This window comes from Eleutherodactylus coqui, chromosome 12 (genome assembly GCF_035609145.1).
Source record: "Eleutherodactylus coqui strain aEleCoq1 chromosome 12, aEleCoq1.hap1, whole genome shotgun sequence".
Classification (NCBI taxonomy): domain Eukaryota; kingdom Metazoa; phylum Chordata; class Amphibia; order Anura; family Eleutherodactylidae; genus Eleutherodactylus; species Eleutherodactylus coqui.
The window spans coordinates 81,488,174-81,505,949 of record NC_089848.1 but is presented as its reverse complement, the minus strand read 5'-3'; the positions used below and the strand labels follow the sequence as shown (position 1 = coordinate 81,505,949).

Genomic DNA, 17,776 nt, shown 5'->3' with positions numbered 1-17,776 from the left:
CTGGACACAAACTACCAACCTATGTATCATCTGGGTCAAATCATCCAGGGTTTCTGCAGTAGATCTAGAGATCTAGTATTTGTCCATTTTAGTATTGCAGATAGAGACACATCATATGTCCTAACCTCATCTGGGAATCAGACAAGAAAAGGACATAGTAACATAGTATGTAAGGCTGAAAAAATATATATGTCCATCCAGTTCAGCCTATTACCCCCCAATGTTGATCCAGAGGAAGGCAAAAAAACCTTGTGAAGTAGAAGGCAATTTTTTTCCATTTAAGAGAAAAAAATCCTTCCCAACTCTAATCAGAATAATCCCTGGATCAATAACCCTTCTGAAGTAATCACAGTGTCTATAACATATAATGTTGAAAGCTGAAGAATGGTGTCCAGGCCCCTCTTGAACTCTCTTATTGAGTACACCATCACCACGTCCTCAGGCAGAGAGTTCCACGGTCTTACTGCTCTTACAGTAAAGAACCCCCTTCTATGTTGATGTAGAAATCTTTCTTCTAGATGTAGAGGGCGCCCCCTTGTTACAGTCACAGCCCTCTGTGTAAATAGACGATGAGAGAGATTGTTCCCTGATATATTTATACATAGTTATTAGGTTGCCAATCAGACGTCTTTTTTTAAACTAAATATTCCCAATTTTGATAACTTCTCTGGGTTTTGTAGTCGCCCATTCCGTTTATTAATTTAGTCGCCCGCCTTTGTATCCGCTCAAGCTCGGATATGTCCTTCTTGAGTACTGCTAACCAAAACTGTCCACAATATTCCATGTGTGGTCTGAGCATTTGTTTGTTAAGAGGAAGAACAATGTTCTCATCATGTGCCCCTAGACCTCTTTTGATGCACCCCATGACCAAGACTTGACAAAGACCACTGAGTTTGTGGTCGAAACGTTGTCATTTTTGGGCACAATAAAGATGATTTAGACCAATGGATGTAAGTGTAAACCTTCATTAAGAAGATATCCCTTGATGCTGCTTCACATACATATGGACTAATGCTGTGGATTTTGAGGTGCTCTTCAATGCAGAAATGACGCAGACTTTTCTGCTGTGGAAAATCCGCACCATTTCGACTATGTGTGAATACACCCTTGCAGTGCAACTAACGTGGGCTGATGGTTCTGGGATATGTAAACCCTCATTATTAGTATATCCAACCATTTTTAAAGCAGCTGCCTCTTGATGACAACCCTCGTTCTTATATTCTATTTTAGGACATACAGACATCGGAGGGCGGTAGGCAGAATGGAGAGGGACTTCCATTCTGGCTGACTTAGCCCAGCATGTATTACATCATTCTTTACCCATTAATTTGATCTAAACATTTGATCAATGTGTGGACAATTACAACATGCCCCGTGATATCAGCCTATCACAAGGGAGGCATTCGTCAGACATGGGGTACATTGGAATTTCTTGAACCCACCCCTTTAATGCTTCTTCATGCGATGACATTGTAGAAAATTACGTGCCCCAATTTTTGATTTTTCCTGGGTCGTAACTATAGTTATTTTTGAAGGTTCCCTAATTAAACACAATATCCACAATTAGAAATCTATTTGATTAGTATGAAGCTGTCAGATAGATGGAGAACCCGTGCTGACTAAAGCTAATTAGCAGTCACTCCACATCATTCGACATGAAGTATGGCTTCCAGCTGAGTTTGCGCTCCATGAGAATCTCAAAAATAGAACCTACTGCAATCCAATAGCCGGGGCTGCCTAGAAGTAAATATATAATTTCTCTCATAGCAGGCAACACAGTCATAACTATGCGAAGCTACAGAGATGACGGAATCTAGGAGGGAGCGCCGAAACTTTCAGAATCCATCAAAGCAATGAATAAGAACCATCATTCTGCAGAGTGTGCACAGTGTCGGATTAAAAGCCACTTTGCAAATGGGACTGCAGCCAAGGGTAGTATACAGTATACACCCACGAGTCATCTCAGTTACAAATAGCTTCCTTATTTTAGGATCCTGGAAGGAGAAAAATACCAAAATAAATTGCAAAAAAAAAACATACCAAAGCTTGATAAGAGAAGATACAAACTCAAGTACAAAGTGGGGCAGTAATGCATAGAACGTTTCTACTGCTACATCCAAATAAGAAATACTAAAACATAATAGACCTTATATAACTGCTATGTAAATATAGACGAAAAAGCGATTATTGTTATTAGGTTTTTTTTATTATTCAAAATTTGGGTCCGTAATGTCTAGAGCTCAGTTCACAATTGTTGTAGTCTAATCATAAGACTGACCAGACTAGAAGGAGTGTGTACTCAGCAATACTGTGCGATGGAAGGGAAGTAGAGATGAGCGAGCATACTCGCTAAGGCAAACTACTCGAGCGAGTAGTGCCTTATGCGAGTACCTGCCCCCTCGTCTCTAAAGATTCGGCTGCCGGCGGGGGAGAGCGGTGAGTTGCGGGAGTGAGCAGGGGGGAGAGAGTGAGATCCCCCCCCCCCGTTCCTCCCCGCCGCTCCCCGCCCCCTGCCGGTACCCGAATCTTTAGAGACGAGTGGGCACGTACTCGCATAAGGCACTACTCGCTCGAGTAGTTTGCCTTAGTGAGTATGCTCGCTCATCTCTAAAGGGAAGTCCTCCTTGAGTAATATTTAAAAGAACACTCTGTGTAAAAGAGATACATTGGGTTATGCATAGCGCATGTCCTGAGAGGGCAGAGAATGACCCAAGTCTCGAGGCTGAAGGTGTGGCAACACAAGATCCAGAATACAATGCAGCAGATGGAGCAGCCAAAATATACAATATTTTTTACGAATGCAGAAATAAAAGCAAAGAGTAGAATAATGTTTCAGTCATTGAACTTTCACCTTTGAGTACCTAGATGCTATCCACTGCTAACAAAACATAGGAGCAGTAATATTTTGTGAACAATCCGTAACAACAGTAATACCCGGTGAACGATGTCAATAACACTTCGCTAATAATGATATCGTTTCGCAGATCACTGATTATTATGCACAGTTTCTCCTTTTAGGGGTTAACACTCCAGTACAATCCAATAGATAGGCCAATTACACTATAAGTTTGCCATGTCTCTTTAAGGCTAACTGGACTTCCCAAGCGACATTTAACCCTTCCCTTGCCACCAACTATCTCAGCCCGTAAACAGCAGCTCAAGCACGGAAAGAAACAGCCAAAAGTCCAATATCTTTAACGTAAGCTTTGTTCTATGCAGCAGGCCTGCTGACTATCCACCTCTAGTATTTTCAGTGTGCACACTCTCTGCCTGAGAACATGGTGATGGCAAAATTGATAGGGGAGTTTGCCTTCCTCTGGATCAACATGGGGGTGTGGAAACAGGATGAACTGGATGGACATTTGTCTTTTTTCAGCCTAGCATACTATGTTACCTATGGTTTTAATGAGGCCGGCCTTACAATTCAATGAGGGGAGTTACTGCTATAATTGGCCCCAGGTTATCTGGCAGCACGGTAGAGGGTATGAAGTACTATTCTCTGCTCCTTGCTGATGCTGACAGACCCTCAGTCTGTCCTAGGCAGTGGAGAGTCCTCTCTCCCTCTTTTCCAGCAGCACTGGTGACGGTCCTCTGGGCCTTTCTTCTTGCACAGCCAGAAGTTGTCCCTTTCTTCTCTGGCACCTCTGCAACACCACTTACTCCATTGGCCATCCCTATGCTCCCCAGCTCCTTCCTGCTGTGCTGCTTCTCAATCCTCCTTGTACTGCACCACTCTCTATCTGTGACTTAACACTCTTTTCTTTTAAAGGGCACCTGTGATGCCAAGACTGTTCAGGCTTGTTCTCTAGGGAGGATTGGACTTAACTATTCAATGCCAACAAGCACTGTAAATTTCTAGTACTTCTATGCGTGAGGATGAACTGCTGTGTGCCCGAATCTGGCATAGAGCTCTGTCTTCACTCTCCGCTTCAGCCTGCCCTGTCTGACAGCTGAAGCTGAAACACTGATATTGGTAAGAGGGGAGCAGGGCACCGCTCACCCTTCTTACATAAGTTGGTGTGTAACTACAGTGAGTAGAGAAGGTGCGGTCACAAATAGGCTTTGGAGCCTTAAGGTCTCTTTTCTTCATATGAAGAGACTAGTACTAGAAATTAACCATTATAGTTAGGGGGTTCTGTTACAGATTGTGCGTTGGTGACCAGCGGTTTCAAGTTATGCCTCTGGACCCAAGCAATCCAAGTACACGGAAAGAAGTATTAGTTTACCATAATCCATCCTCTTAGGTCTATTACTAGGCAAAACACTGCATTACATAATACAGTTTTGTATAATATAACACAATTTTGTGTTCACATGAATGGCCATCCTAAAATACCAAGACAGCACTGAGTGTGCCAGAATGGGATCTGCCTTTACTGAGTGGCTCTCCATTCTAGATCACAAAGGGGGATACCGAGTTGGGGAACCCCAGTCTATGGTCTTTATTGGATCTACTAAGACATATGAATAGGGGCTGGGCTTTTGGCACACCCCTGCAAGGTCATTAGTCACTAGGATAGGATACTTTAAGTGAAGCTGTCGACTAGATGCCCTAATAGGTGTCAGCTGGTAAATGTATACCACCCACTAAGTGGGGAATTTATTAAGAGATTAGCGCCAGTTTTATAGCATGAAAAAGTTGCATGTTAAAGCACATGTCCTACAATTGGTGCTTTTCTCTCCTTTCACCACTTTTTCAAAAGTGACTAGAACATTTGGCAGGGGTTAGCAAGAAGGGATTGGCCAATAGATTAAGTCTAAAGCCAGAAAATAGAGCAAAAAGTGGCATAAATCTATGCCTGCGGACAAGGCGTTTTTATCTGTGCGTCTTGTGTACTGAATATGGATTTTCAAGAAGGAAAGAAGGAAGCTGTGTGAAGAAGCTGGCAACATATCCCTTTTTTGAAGTCTAGATCTACTTCAGTGAAGATGCACTAAAAGGCGCGCAGCTCTTACTAATTTGACAAATATTACTCCAATTAATTTCAGATCAATATTAAGTGTATGAAACACTTTTCTTAATAAATCTCTCCCTAAATGTTCATCTGAAATTAGGAAAACAGCCGAGCACATCAACACAGCGTTGTTTCTGTAGCTCTCATTGATGTAAATGGAAGCTACATAAATAGCTTAGCACAGCGTGCTACAATGTTTCCTTAACTTGGAGAGTTACAGAAATAGTGTAGTGTGCTGGTCTATGCCGATTCCATGGCTCTCATTTACTTCAATACGACCTACAGAAGCAGCGCTGCACTGAAGCGCTGGGCTGTTTCTGACAGGTAGTCAGAAATAGAGGGCCGGATATTCCCATCTCGGCCTTTACATTTTTTACTTGGTAACTTTTTGCCCTACAATCTCGAGCTGTTCTGGAAATGCCCATATTCAAGTAATATATAGATGCTACTCAAGCCTTACACATCGCAGGGGTTGATCATATCTGCATCAGAAGTTCAGTTCGGAGCCCCCTTTGAAGAGTCTCTTTGAAATCCAAGATGCAACAGTGCTACATGCAGCGCTGTTTTATCCCCCAAAAAGTGCTGGAGGACATCATTATAGGCCATGGGGTCCATTCAGCACAGTTTGGGTCCTGCATGTGTCGGATCTAGCACTTCTGATTTGACCAATGTTCTGCTCTTAGAACAAAGCCAACAATGGAATGAAATAGCGGCAGTGTGAACAAGCCTTAGAAGGGTCATAGCTTGCATAAGAAAAAGGCGCTATTCTACAAAACATGGAAGAGTGATTGTATGCCCAATTATGAGAATAAAAGGATTGAAATTGTGTACATTTTTATAATTTCTATTTGTTTGTCTATCACCTTTCTCGAAGCCTGGTCAACATGCTGAATCAAAAAGAAATGGAAAAAAAAGTCTGTATCTAAATAGTACAATATTACAATTGATGTAATTCTTGGTAGGACCAGAGGAGAAGATTCTGAGTGTTCACCTCCCATCGATGCAGACTATGCTGTCATAGTCTCCTATTTGCTTTTGTAATCCTTGTTGCTTTCCTTGTACCCACCATCAAAAAAGTCTAAGGCGTTATATGTGAATCATCCGCTAAGAAAAAGACTCTAGTGGCAAGTGATTTCTCCAAAGCCACCTCTAAATAGGATTGTCTTCTTCTGGAACTTTCGCGGCCCAATGTCATATTTTACCCTGAGCCAAAGGTTTATAGTATCTTGTGATTCAAGGGCCACAATGCAAAAACTATACTGCCCTCTTATGGGGCAATAAGAAGCAAATGGCTCCCTATGGCACAAATTCTCATGTGCAAGAAGAACCTTTGCAATCCATGGAGTTATCCCTCTGGCCAAGCCCCATAGGAGGATCTTCCGGTATCTCAGCCGGATCTCAAATCGATGAATTCTGATATCATCTATCCAGATCATTGTTAAAGCTTGTTAGTTCTAATTGATACTGAACAGAAATTGTACATAGTGGGGCCAACATAAAGAACCTACAATCCCGTAGGGGGGCACTTACTTTGTGCAAGACAAAATGTGCTTCTTTTCTATGTATATTTTCTGAACCCGTACAGATGATCTGCTGATAATCCCCTGTTAAGTGAAGTTCTTGCGGTGTCCATGGCTGGTTCTGGCACGGGGAACGCTCCCATAGTATTTTTAGCATGTGTGAAAAACTTCCCAGTAGAACAGATGAAATGCATGGCTTAGCAAAATATTTTGGCAGCATCAAAAAGTACAATAGAGAGGACCACCCCTGAACTGCTGTTTATATAACGGGATTGATTGTTTAGTATTGTTCACTATGCAACCGCACCATGTAATATCTCTGCTAATTAGAAAAGACAACTTATTTTTTACTTTTCATTGTGTCTCCGCTAGCTGTAATTACTATTTAGTGAAGGAATCGCTTACAGGATGACTCTTCAGTGGGGTTTGTTTATTCATCTACTAAACACATACTAAAAAGTGCCGAATGAACATACAGTAGTTCTCCTCTATCCTATACAGAGAGGCTCAAAAGAGAGGTACACAAAGTCTCCTGTGGTACAGGAATTAATATGCAATGATACATGCTATAAAGTAGATATAGTAGATATTAATCTGTACTTCATGTCATGATGCGACAGTCATGTTAACAATTGCTATATCTATACAGTAAATACTCTAGTAATGATATTTCAGATTATTGGGAAAGGGGAATAAGCTGTTGCCAGAGGAATTTGGCAGTGGCTTATCTCCCAAAGAACAAAAGGATCAAACATGCAGACATCCAACTGTCTGATCCTTTTCAGGCAGGAGGACCTAATACACATTAGATCATATCATAGAATTATAGAATGGTAGAGTTGGAAGGGACGTCCGGGGTCATCGGGTCCAACCCCCTGCTCAGTGCAGGATTTACAAAATCATCCGAGACAGATATTTGTCCAGCCTTTGTTTGAACACTTGCATTGAAGGAGAACTCACCACCTCCTGTGGTAACCTGTTCCACTCATTCATCACCCTTTCTGTCAGAAAGTTTTTTCTAATATCTAATTTGTGTCTCCTCCCTTTCAGTTTCATCCCATTGCTTCTAGTCTTTCTTTGTACAGATGAGAATAGGGCTGATCCCTCTGCAGTGTCACAGTCCTTCAGATATTTGTAGACCGCTATTAAGTCTCCTCTCAGCCTTCTTTTCTGTAAGCTAAACATTCCCAGATCCTTTAGCCGTTCCTCATAGGACATGATTTGCAGACCGCTCACCATCTTGGTAACTCTTCTCTGAACTTGCTCCAGTTTGTCTGTTTTTTTTTTTTTTAAAGTGGGGTGCCCAACACTGGGCACAGTATTCCGGATGAGGTCTGACTAAGGAAGAGTAGAGGGGGATAATGATCTCACATGATCTAGACTCTATGCTTCTCTTAATACATCCCAGAATTGTGTTTGCCTTTTGGCTGCTGCATCACATTGTATGGTAAGCTATTCCTGCTTACAGGGGGTTTTGCCACTTTTTACTATTGATAAACGGTCCTCAGGGTATGTCATCAAGAGAAGATTAGCGGGAATCTCCTGCTTGAGATCCTTGACAATCAGCTGATCATCCAGTCTGCTGTCAGGGTAGCAGGGTCAGACATCATCATCGATGGTCAGGGCTGGAAGTGTAATAGGTTGCTTCACTCTCATTGAAATCAATAAAAGTAAAGCAATCTATTACACTTTTGGCTCTGTCCATCAATGTAGACATCTAGCCCTGCTGGTCAGAGTTATAAGTGTAACAGATGGCTTTTAGAGATGAGCGAGTAGTGACTTATTCGAGTACCTGTCCGCTCGTTTCTAGAGATTCGGCTGTCGGCGGGGGCGCGGGGAGTGGCGGGGAGGAACGGAGGGGAGATCTCTCTCTTCCTCTCTCCCCCTGCCCCCCCCCCCCACTCCCACAACTCACCGCTCACGCGCAGCTGATTCTTTAGAAACGAGCGGGCAGGTACTCGCATAAGGCACTGCTCGCTCGAGTAGTTTGCCTTAGCGAGTATGCTTGCTCACCTCTAATGGCTTTGCTTCCACTGGTTGTAATGGAAGCGAGGCCACCCATCATACTTCCAGCTCTGACCACCGATGCAGACGTTTGGCCTGGCTGCACTGACAAGCGGCCAGATAGTCACCTGATCGTCGAGGATTTTGATCTCCACCAATCTAATATTGATGACCTATCCTGAGGATATATGTCGTTAACAGTAAAAAAAAAAGGACAAAATCCTTCTGATCTATTGTGCATGGCCGGCTTCAACAAATGTTGTGTTCATCAAAAAGGTTTCAAACAACACCACTTCTCAGTTCAAAAAATTACTAAATGGGTAATCCATAGGGCCTCTTTCACATGGGTGTCAGCGATATCACCACAAGAAAATCAGAGAGCTATCGCAGCTGTGTTCTGTGCAATTTTGTGGAGCTCTTTTGCCGGGATTTTTGGGGGGCTTGAAATATAAGCCCTATTCTGAAAATAAGCCCTATGTGCATTAAAAAACCCAAAGAACAATACATTACCTAACACTCACTGTCCGCCCCGCCACGTCTTCTCTGCAGGTCCCCAACACTTGATTGTAGTTTTCTATCAGCACTTCCTGGTCAGGAGCTCAAATTCCCTGCTTCCAGGAAGTGCTGTCTGTAATTGGTTCTCGAGCGCCGTGGCTCAGCCAATCAGAGCCAGCGCTCGATAAACTAATCCCAGCCATTCTCCTCCACAGCTCTGGCACTTGGCTGTGATTGGTTCATGGAGCGCTGCAGTGGTTGGTTCTCAAGTGCCATGGCTCAGCCAATCAGAGACATTACTTCTTGGGGGTGGGGTTTTTGAAACCCCTGATCAGGAAGCATTGGCTGAAGACTACAAACAAGTGCCGAAGCTGCAAAGAAGAAGTGCAGCAAAGCGGGCAGTGCCTGTTGGGTAATGTATTGTTTTTTTTTTCTTAAATGCAGCAAGAGTTTATTTTAGGGTTCAAACAGTAGGGCTTTCTACTGTAAAAGTTGCATCACACCGCATGACAAACGCTTTTTCATGCAATGCAACAGAAAGGAAAGCTCCATAGGGAAACATGGGCTACAAAACATTGCAAATCGCGGCTGTATAGAGCATGCCATAATTTTTATTTCTCACAATATAGCAGGCTACAAAACATCACTAATGTGAATAAACCCATTGGAAAGTGTGGGCTTCACATACATGTGACTTGTGGCGCTGTTGCATTGCAAGAAAGTCACACGATTTTGTCGCCTGTGTGAAAGCGGCCTTAACGTATTACTTCTTAAGGGTGCGGGCAGACGAGCGCATAAACGGCGCGTTTTTGCGACCAAACGTATATACGTGACCATCTGAGGCAATGGTTTCGAATGTATTCGTTCACATGGGCGATTTTACGGCGCGTAAAAACGGCAATTCGAAAAAAAACGGAACATATGCGACCGAAATACGCGCCAACGCATATTCGATCGCCGAAAAGACCGTTTGCAAAGAAGGAACAAACGAAAATACGCTTTCTAGCTCTGGTCGTGATCGGTGAAAAACGATCGCTCGGGCGATTATACGTTGCGCTCGTGCGAACGTAAATACGCCTACGCTCGTCTGCCCGCACCCTAACTCATAAATCATTTCTTGGAATTATATTTTGGTTTACTGCATAATTTCTTAATTGGTACTAATGCCTATTAGTACCAATTAGCAGCATGTGAGCCGCCGGGACCTGAATTTAGGGACTGCCCGCTGTTCTCTGAATAGATTCCTTTTGTTCTGCCAGCAGGGCTGACAGCAGAGAACAGCTGAGACAATGGAATCAGCTGTAATCAGCAGTTCCCGGGCAGAGCACGGCATGCGGTCCATCTTATCAGCTGTTCTGCTGAACGATGGTTTTCAAGCCTAACTTAGAACCGTCGTTCGGCAGAAAACTGAAAGATGGGCACATTTAGAAACAACGATTATCACTCAAGAGCCATCAATTGTGAGCGATAATCGTTGTGTCTAAATAGGCCTTAAGTAGTTTCTGAAACAGCCATGTATATAGTTCTGCAATCTAACCACTGATTAAAGCAGCTCTTCCAGCCTCTATACAGCAAGAAATCAAAGCACAATCTCAAGTACTAATCAGCAGTTGAATTACCATATATTCTGCTTATCTGCTATAGTAAGTAGTGTCTTGACTCTTGCGGCTGTATTTTTTTAATGTCAGTTTCTGTCCCCACCAAGGCTTGCAATCTAATATTCCTGTTTCAGACACACACTAAGGTCAGTTTCATAAGAAGCCAATCAATTAATCAGTATATTTTTGAAGAAGTGTGAGCGGAAACCGACTACTCAGTGGAAACTAACGCTAACATGGAAAGAACAGAAAGATCAGGGTCGAAATCACTGCTACAAGGCAAATACCCTTCCTCGAGAAATTACACTCCAAGGCAATAGGGTTCAGTACTCTGGCTCTCCATAGCTGTCAGCACTGTACCGCAGTGCATGTGTGTGTCCTTACCATATTTCTGCTGGACCTAGGAGTGCAGCCAAGTCTCAGGTTAATTCATGTGACAGGCATTAGTAATGACAATATAAACTATACAGAAAAGCCCAACAAAAGAAGCAATAACCCTCAACCTTCCCTTTTAGAAGCCTTCGCCCTGGACACAGTCCCCCATATGAATGTTCACAATCACTTTTTTTTCTTAACTACATCTACAATAAAAACGAAGCAACTATGCAAATCCTCTAGATTTTTTAAAAATCTCTTACTGTTTTGTGCGTATGCTGCTACATAGATCTATGTTTCTCTATGGGTACAAACAAAAACCCTTTGTGTAGACTGATCCTGTAGTCATAATACCATCCGCCTCCTACATATTACTTAAAGGGGATTTCCAGGTAAATACTATTCATAATGCCTCCTCGGGATCAGTCATCAACAGTTGATTAGCTGGGATCTGCCGCTCTGGACCTCGACCAATCAGCTCATCAGACTCCTGCTGCACACAGGAGTACAGAGTGGAAGCTAATGCTCTCACTCCCATGTAGTGGTCGGCACTGGTAATTGCAGGTGCAGGTCTCATTACAATAAATGGGAGATGCAACTACATTTACAAGCACCGGCCAGTACACAGGGGTCAAAGAAGTAGTTTCCATTCTGTACCGCTGTATGTAGCAGTGATGACAGCGGGCACCTGATCAGCTGATCGATCGGCCGTAAACCTGAGACGCAGACCCCAGCTGATCAATCGGCCATGAGGATTAGCCACGAATAGTATTTCCCTAGAAAACCTCTTTCAAGTATTTTTTTTTTATTCCTACCGTTTTGTACATACAGCTCCTATGTATATCTATGCCTGCCCATGGTTACAGACTACAAACAAAACTTGTATGTAGTCTGATATTCCAGTCATATTACCAACAACCCGTCCCATACTGTACTTCTTTCTTAAAGGGGGAATTCCCATCTCTTGAACTCACACGTATCTTGAGTTCTGCTTCTACTATCCCATGCCTAGCCATGGTCAGGAATTACGGAAACAGCCCGAGCGCGTAGTGTTGCGCTGCCGTTTCCGTAACTCCTGTGAAAGTGAATGAGAATTATGGAAACAGTATAGCAGTGAAATGCGCCATTTCTGAAACTATCAAGTTACAGAAACAGGGGAACTTACTGTACGGTACTGTTATCATAACACCCATTCACTTCTATGAGAGTCAGTAAAAGGAAGCTCGGCTGTTTCTGCCCTCTCGGCTATCTCGTACACAGCGGCGTTCTCAAATCGGCCACGTTTGGTAGTGATGAGAATTTCATTTAAAAAGGGTTTTCTGAAACTAAGATATTGATGACTTAATCTCAGGATAGGCCATCAACAGTTGAGTCTGCCACTCCTGAGTAGGCGCAGTGGTCTCTTCCTATGTTCTATGATGTCACGTTCATCGGTCACATGGCCTGAGAGACCTTCAGACCCATTCAAGAGAATGGGATAGAGCTGCAATACCAGGCACAACTGCTATACAATGTACAGCACTATGCCTGGTATGGACTGTAGTGACAGCCGAGTGCCACTGTCACTCCAATCAGGCGATCAGCGGGGATCCCAGAGCATAGGACTGCTGCTGATCAATCCTGAAGACAGGTCACGAATATTGTAGTCCCAGAAAACCTCTTTAACCCTTTCCAATCCAATTTGTATCCTGGTTTTCCTAGGGGGCTTACACTTTTTCTGCTGTTATACAATAGCCCTATATGCTGGCTAAAGCCAGTACTGCATGAGGTGGCACGTTGGATAGGCTCCGACAGCAGAGAGGCTGGCAATATACAGTAAGAGAACCCCGACGGATGTCTTCCAACATCAGAGCTGTACAGCCTTAAATCATAATGTCTTCAGAGGTCAGACAAAGGATTGGAAAGGGTTAATGTATGTTAATTTAAAAAAATATATTGCATAAAGTAAAACCCCAATAATCCAGGGAAGTAGATGCTGGATTATCAGATGTTTTAGAATATCTAATAGTCACAGAAAATTCAATTAATCTTGGGAAAGATCAGAGGCCACAATACTGTTTTCTGATCTTTTCTTTCTTTTTCGCCTTCTGATTCGGATCTTATGAAATTCCAGATAAATGCTGCATTGTCAGAAATTCACACATTCTGGATTAACAAACGCTGGATTAAAGAAATGTGAACTAGATCATTATTAGTAGCATTTACAGTGAACATATTTCTATTCTGCTAATGTGATAAGAAATATAAAAACTGATGCATTTTTAGAAGGAAGTCGGGATTCCTTGAAAGCTCAGCTTATTATTTCAGCTTTAATACGATTTTCCAATGTGAACAAACACAGTTTCCAGCAGGTGGCTTAATTTTATGGCTTTCCTCATCTGGCGTGGTGCGTTCCATATGACAAACAGCTCGACTCCTCGCCGTGATATAGTATCTGAGCTGTGTAACTAGCTGACCCCCAACCCCCTGACTCCCGACCTGGAGAAGTCTTCTTAGATTTACACTCAGACTGATGAAACCAAATTCAGAATTCCCAAACGTATGTCAAAAACTCTAAATATCAATTCAGGAAAACAAGTTAGCAACAATCCTAATCTAAAAAAGCATAAAGAAAAAAATATAGAGATTTTTCTCCTATATTTTTTTTACAAATTTATGTTAGAGTTTTAGGGTTTAGTGTAGTTGTCACCAGTTTTGTCTCGGGCTAATTCCCAGTCTCTGTCCTATAGTGAGGTTGCCTTTTTTGGGACAGATGCTCTGCTTGAGGGACTGGTCTGGTTCGGGTGGTTCTGGTTAGTTTATCTGTTCACTTCTCTGTATTTTTCTGAACGTAGCCTGAAAAGTCCGAATCTATGAAGATGGGAGTGGAAATGGCATGAACTAGCATGTGATTGATTCATACTATAGGGTTTCATCATCTACCGGAATGCACTCAAGGCCAGTTTTAGATGGTGGCAAACTAGGCAGTTGTCCAGAGCCTCCGTATAGGGAACACCTAATGAGTTTCACCCTAAGTAGTAACCTGAGAATAAAACCAAAAATGGTGGATTATATGGAGAGAGAGAGAGAGACAGAGAGAGAGAGAGAGACAGAGAGACAGAGAGACAGAGAGAGAGAGAGAGAGAACCATTTTCGGTCACATTCTCAGGTTACTACCAATAGATTATATGCAAAATGGTACTATATATGTTCAGCTATACACCTCTTCCCGTGACATCTCTGCATCTTTCCTCCAAAACATCACCGACTGTCTGTCCGCTGTCTCTAACACCATGTTCTTTTTCTACCTAAAACTAAACTTCTCTGAAACTGACTTACTGGTGTTTCCACCCTCCACTAACCGACCTCATCCGGACATCTCTATCTCAGTGTGTGGCACCACCATAACTCCCAGACAACATGCCCGCTGCCTCGGAGTCATAGTCGACTCTGATCTATCATTTACCCCCTACATCCAATCTCTCGCCCGAACATGTCAGCTGCACCTCAAGAACTTCGCAAGAATCCACCCCTTTCTCACCATAGACATGCTAAAAACATTTATTATTGCCCTCATCCACTCTCGGCTCGATTATTGCAACTCCCTGCTGATCGGCCTCCCCCACACCAGACTCTACCCTCTCCAATCTATCCTGAATGCAGCAACCAGGCTCATCATCCTGTACAGCCGCTACTCAGACGCCTCTGCCCTGTGCCAGTCACTGCACTGGCTGCCCGTCAAATACAAAATTCAATTCAAACTCCCTACCTTCATCCATAATGCCCTCCACAGCGCAGCGCCCCCTATATTGCCTCCCTCATCTCAATCCATTACCCAGCCAGGGCTCTCCACTCTGCTAACGAAACCAGACTGCGCACCCCTCTAATTCGAACTTCTCACTCCCGCCTCCAAGACTTCTCCAGAGTAGCACCGGTCCTCTGGAACGCACTACCAAAGGCTACCCGAGCAATCCAGGACTCGCAGAACTTCAGGCATGCTCTAGAAACGCACCTCTTCAGGGAGGCATACCGCATTCCCTAAACAAACTCCTCTGTACTCCGCCTGATAACATGCTCCCTGACCTACTGACTGCACTCCCTGCTAGCCATCATAAACCGCTCCTGCAGTCATACTGTTTCTGCCATCACACGGCCAAATGTCTGACCATTGTCTGTGTATAGCATTCCTCACTCTCCACCTCGCCATACCGTGCACATCTCCAGCCCCTTTACCTTCTGTATCACCCCATTACTTGCAGTATGTAAGCTTGTTGGAGCTGGACCCCTACTCACCCCTACTGTTTCCATTAACTGATTACTATATGTAACTGTGGTTCTGTAATTTTTTTATTTTTTGTCTTTCTGTATTCCCCCTGGCAATGTAAGTGCTGCGGAATATGCTGGCGCTATACAAATAAAATTATTATATATATATATATATATATATATATATATATATATATATATATATATATATATATACACACATACATACACACACACACACACACACACATTTATATATATATATATATATATATATATATATATATACACACATACATACATACATACATACATATACACACATATACACACATACACACACACATATAGTAGAATTTTGCATATGATCTATTGGTAGTAACCTGAGAATGGGACCGAAAATGGTGGATTGTATGCAGGATGGCACTACATACATAGTATAACTTTGCGTATAATCTACCATTTGCAATCCCTCTTCTCAGGTTACTACTTAGGGTGAAACTCATTAGGTGTTCCCTATACGGAGGCCCTGGACAACTGCCTAGTTTGCCACCATCTAAAACTGGCCTTGAGTGCATTCCGGTAGATGATGAAACCGTATAGTATAAATCAATCACATGCTAGTTCATGCCATTCCCACAGCCATCTCCATGCATCCGGACTCTTTAGGCTACCTTCTGAAAGAACCAAAGTTTTATTCTGTTGGATTCATTATATATATGTAAATAAACAAACAAACATGTATTTATTTTGTATGAACAGAAGGGTCATATGAGAGTAAAGCACTGTCCCATAGACTTCTGTTGGTCTTGAACAGCAGGGTTGCACTACTCGCAGCGATGCACATACGGCCATACTGCTGCAGATTCACCTATGATCGTACAAAACTACATTGTGATATCATAATGATGAGCTGTGCCAAATGATGAGTTGGTCTGTTCCATCTGAAGAACAGATGTCATCGGTAGTACCGAGCAGCTGTCAAATAAAAGCAGAGGCTGAGCTTTTCAATTAAAGTGTAGAGTAAGAGAAGTGGTGCGGAGCAGGTGGTCAATATAAAAATATAACAGCATCTTCAGGGTCAACACATTCCTACAAGAAACATTTAATAACGCCTGGTGCCAGCTGCTCCGCCGCCCTGTGATGCTTCAGATTCAGAACCGGCCACGTTTCGCAACAAGGAATTTGTTTTATTTAGAAGATATCCCGCAGAGGCTTCCTGGCACCTTCTCCCGGAGTGACTTTTCTGCAGACCTTGCTAACACAAGATCATTTTACATCACCAATATTGAAATGCATCCTTCGTCGACGACCGTGCTCTGGAAGCTCGCCATTTAGAAATATCACTGGAGTTACATCTAAAGCAACACAGCAAAAAGAAAGACTCCTCCGAATGTTTCGATTGTTGCAATCCCACCACTGGCCATCAACATGGCCCATAGTGATACCACGATGTCATCCGTATGTCTTTATAGAAATATTATTATAGCAGGATCTTGAAAAAAAATGTGGAAAAAGTTACCAAAAATGAAGGCGGTTGTCCTCTTTATGCCTGGCTTACAAGTAACAACGCGCCATGCGAGAAAGACACACACGGAGCACGCAGCAAGTACTTCGGGTGGAAAGCTGCACTGATATTCGCCAAAATTAGTTGCAGATACGCAGCTTATTTTGAGTCACTACTGCTGAGATTGTGGAAATTCTGCAGCATTTCCGCCCCGTGTAAATTTACCCTAAGGCTGGGTTCACACTGGGCGGAATATTCTGCAACCGCATTACGGATCATGCCTTCCTCTGTAATATCCAGCCCCACAATCCACACTGAGAATTGTTGATTTTGATGCTGAATTGAAAATGGCAGAATTCAGCTGGTAATTAGTAACCAACGAATAGCAGTGTGGGTTTAGGTGTAGAATTGCAGGGCGGCATATTCTGCAGCGCTGTTGTGGAATATTCTGTCCCGTGTGAAATCACCCTTAGGCCTCATGTCCACAAGGCTCGCATGGATTCCGCATGGGGAATCCCACATGCCCGCATGGGGAATCCCATGCCCGTGGCCAGCGACCCTGCGTACCTGTCTGTGTCTTCTTTTTTCTGTATGGCGGATGTGTGTGGAAGTGCTGGCCGGTGCACATTTGCAGTACAGATTTTTTTTCTAAACTCCTGCTTTTCCATGGAATCCGCAGCCTGTCTGCAATGTCAATTGTGGCCAGACCACGGATCGGACAGCTTCCATTGACTTCAATGGAAGCTGTCCGTGCGGGAACCACAGTAAAATGGAGCGTGCTGAGATTTTTCATCTGCAAATTCCGCTGGGGGAAATCTCTCTCTCACCCTCTTACCCCCGCTCCCCCCTTCTGACTCCCACAACTCACCTCTTCCCCCGATGGCACCCGAATCTTTAGAGACGAGCGGGCAGGTACTTGCATAAGGCTCTACTCGCTCGAGTAGTTTGCCTTAGCGAGTATGCTCGCTCATCTCTATTGTGATGCATAAATGTCCATAGACTTATTCCACCCCATGTGAAAGCACCCTTACAGGGACTCAAGGTGCCCGAGGATATGCTGAATTACAGGGTGGAGTT

The 17,776-nt window shown here is 43.3% G+C and overlaps 1 protein-coding gene across 1 annotated transcript in view; it reads right to left on the bottom strand.

The window, feature by feature from the left end:
• Positions 1-17,776, bottom strand: part of AGMO (alkylglycerol monooxygenase) — a 200,225-nt gene that overhangs the window by 135,363 nt on the left and 47,086 nt on the right. The window lies entirely within an intron of this gene.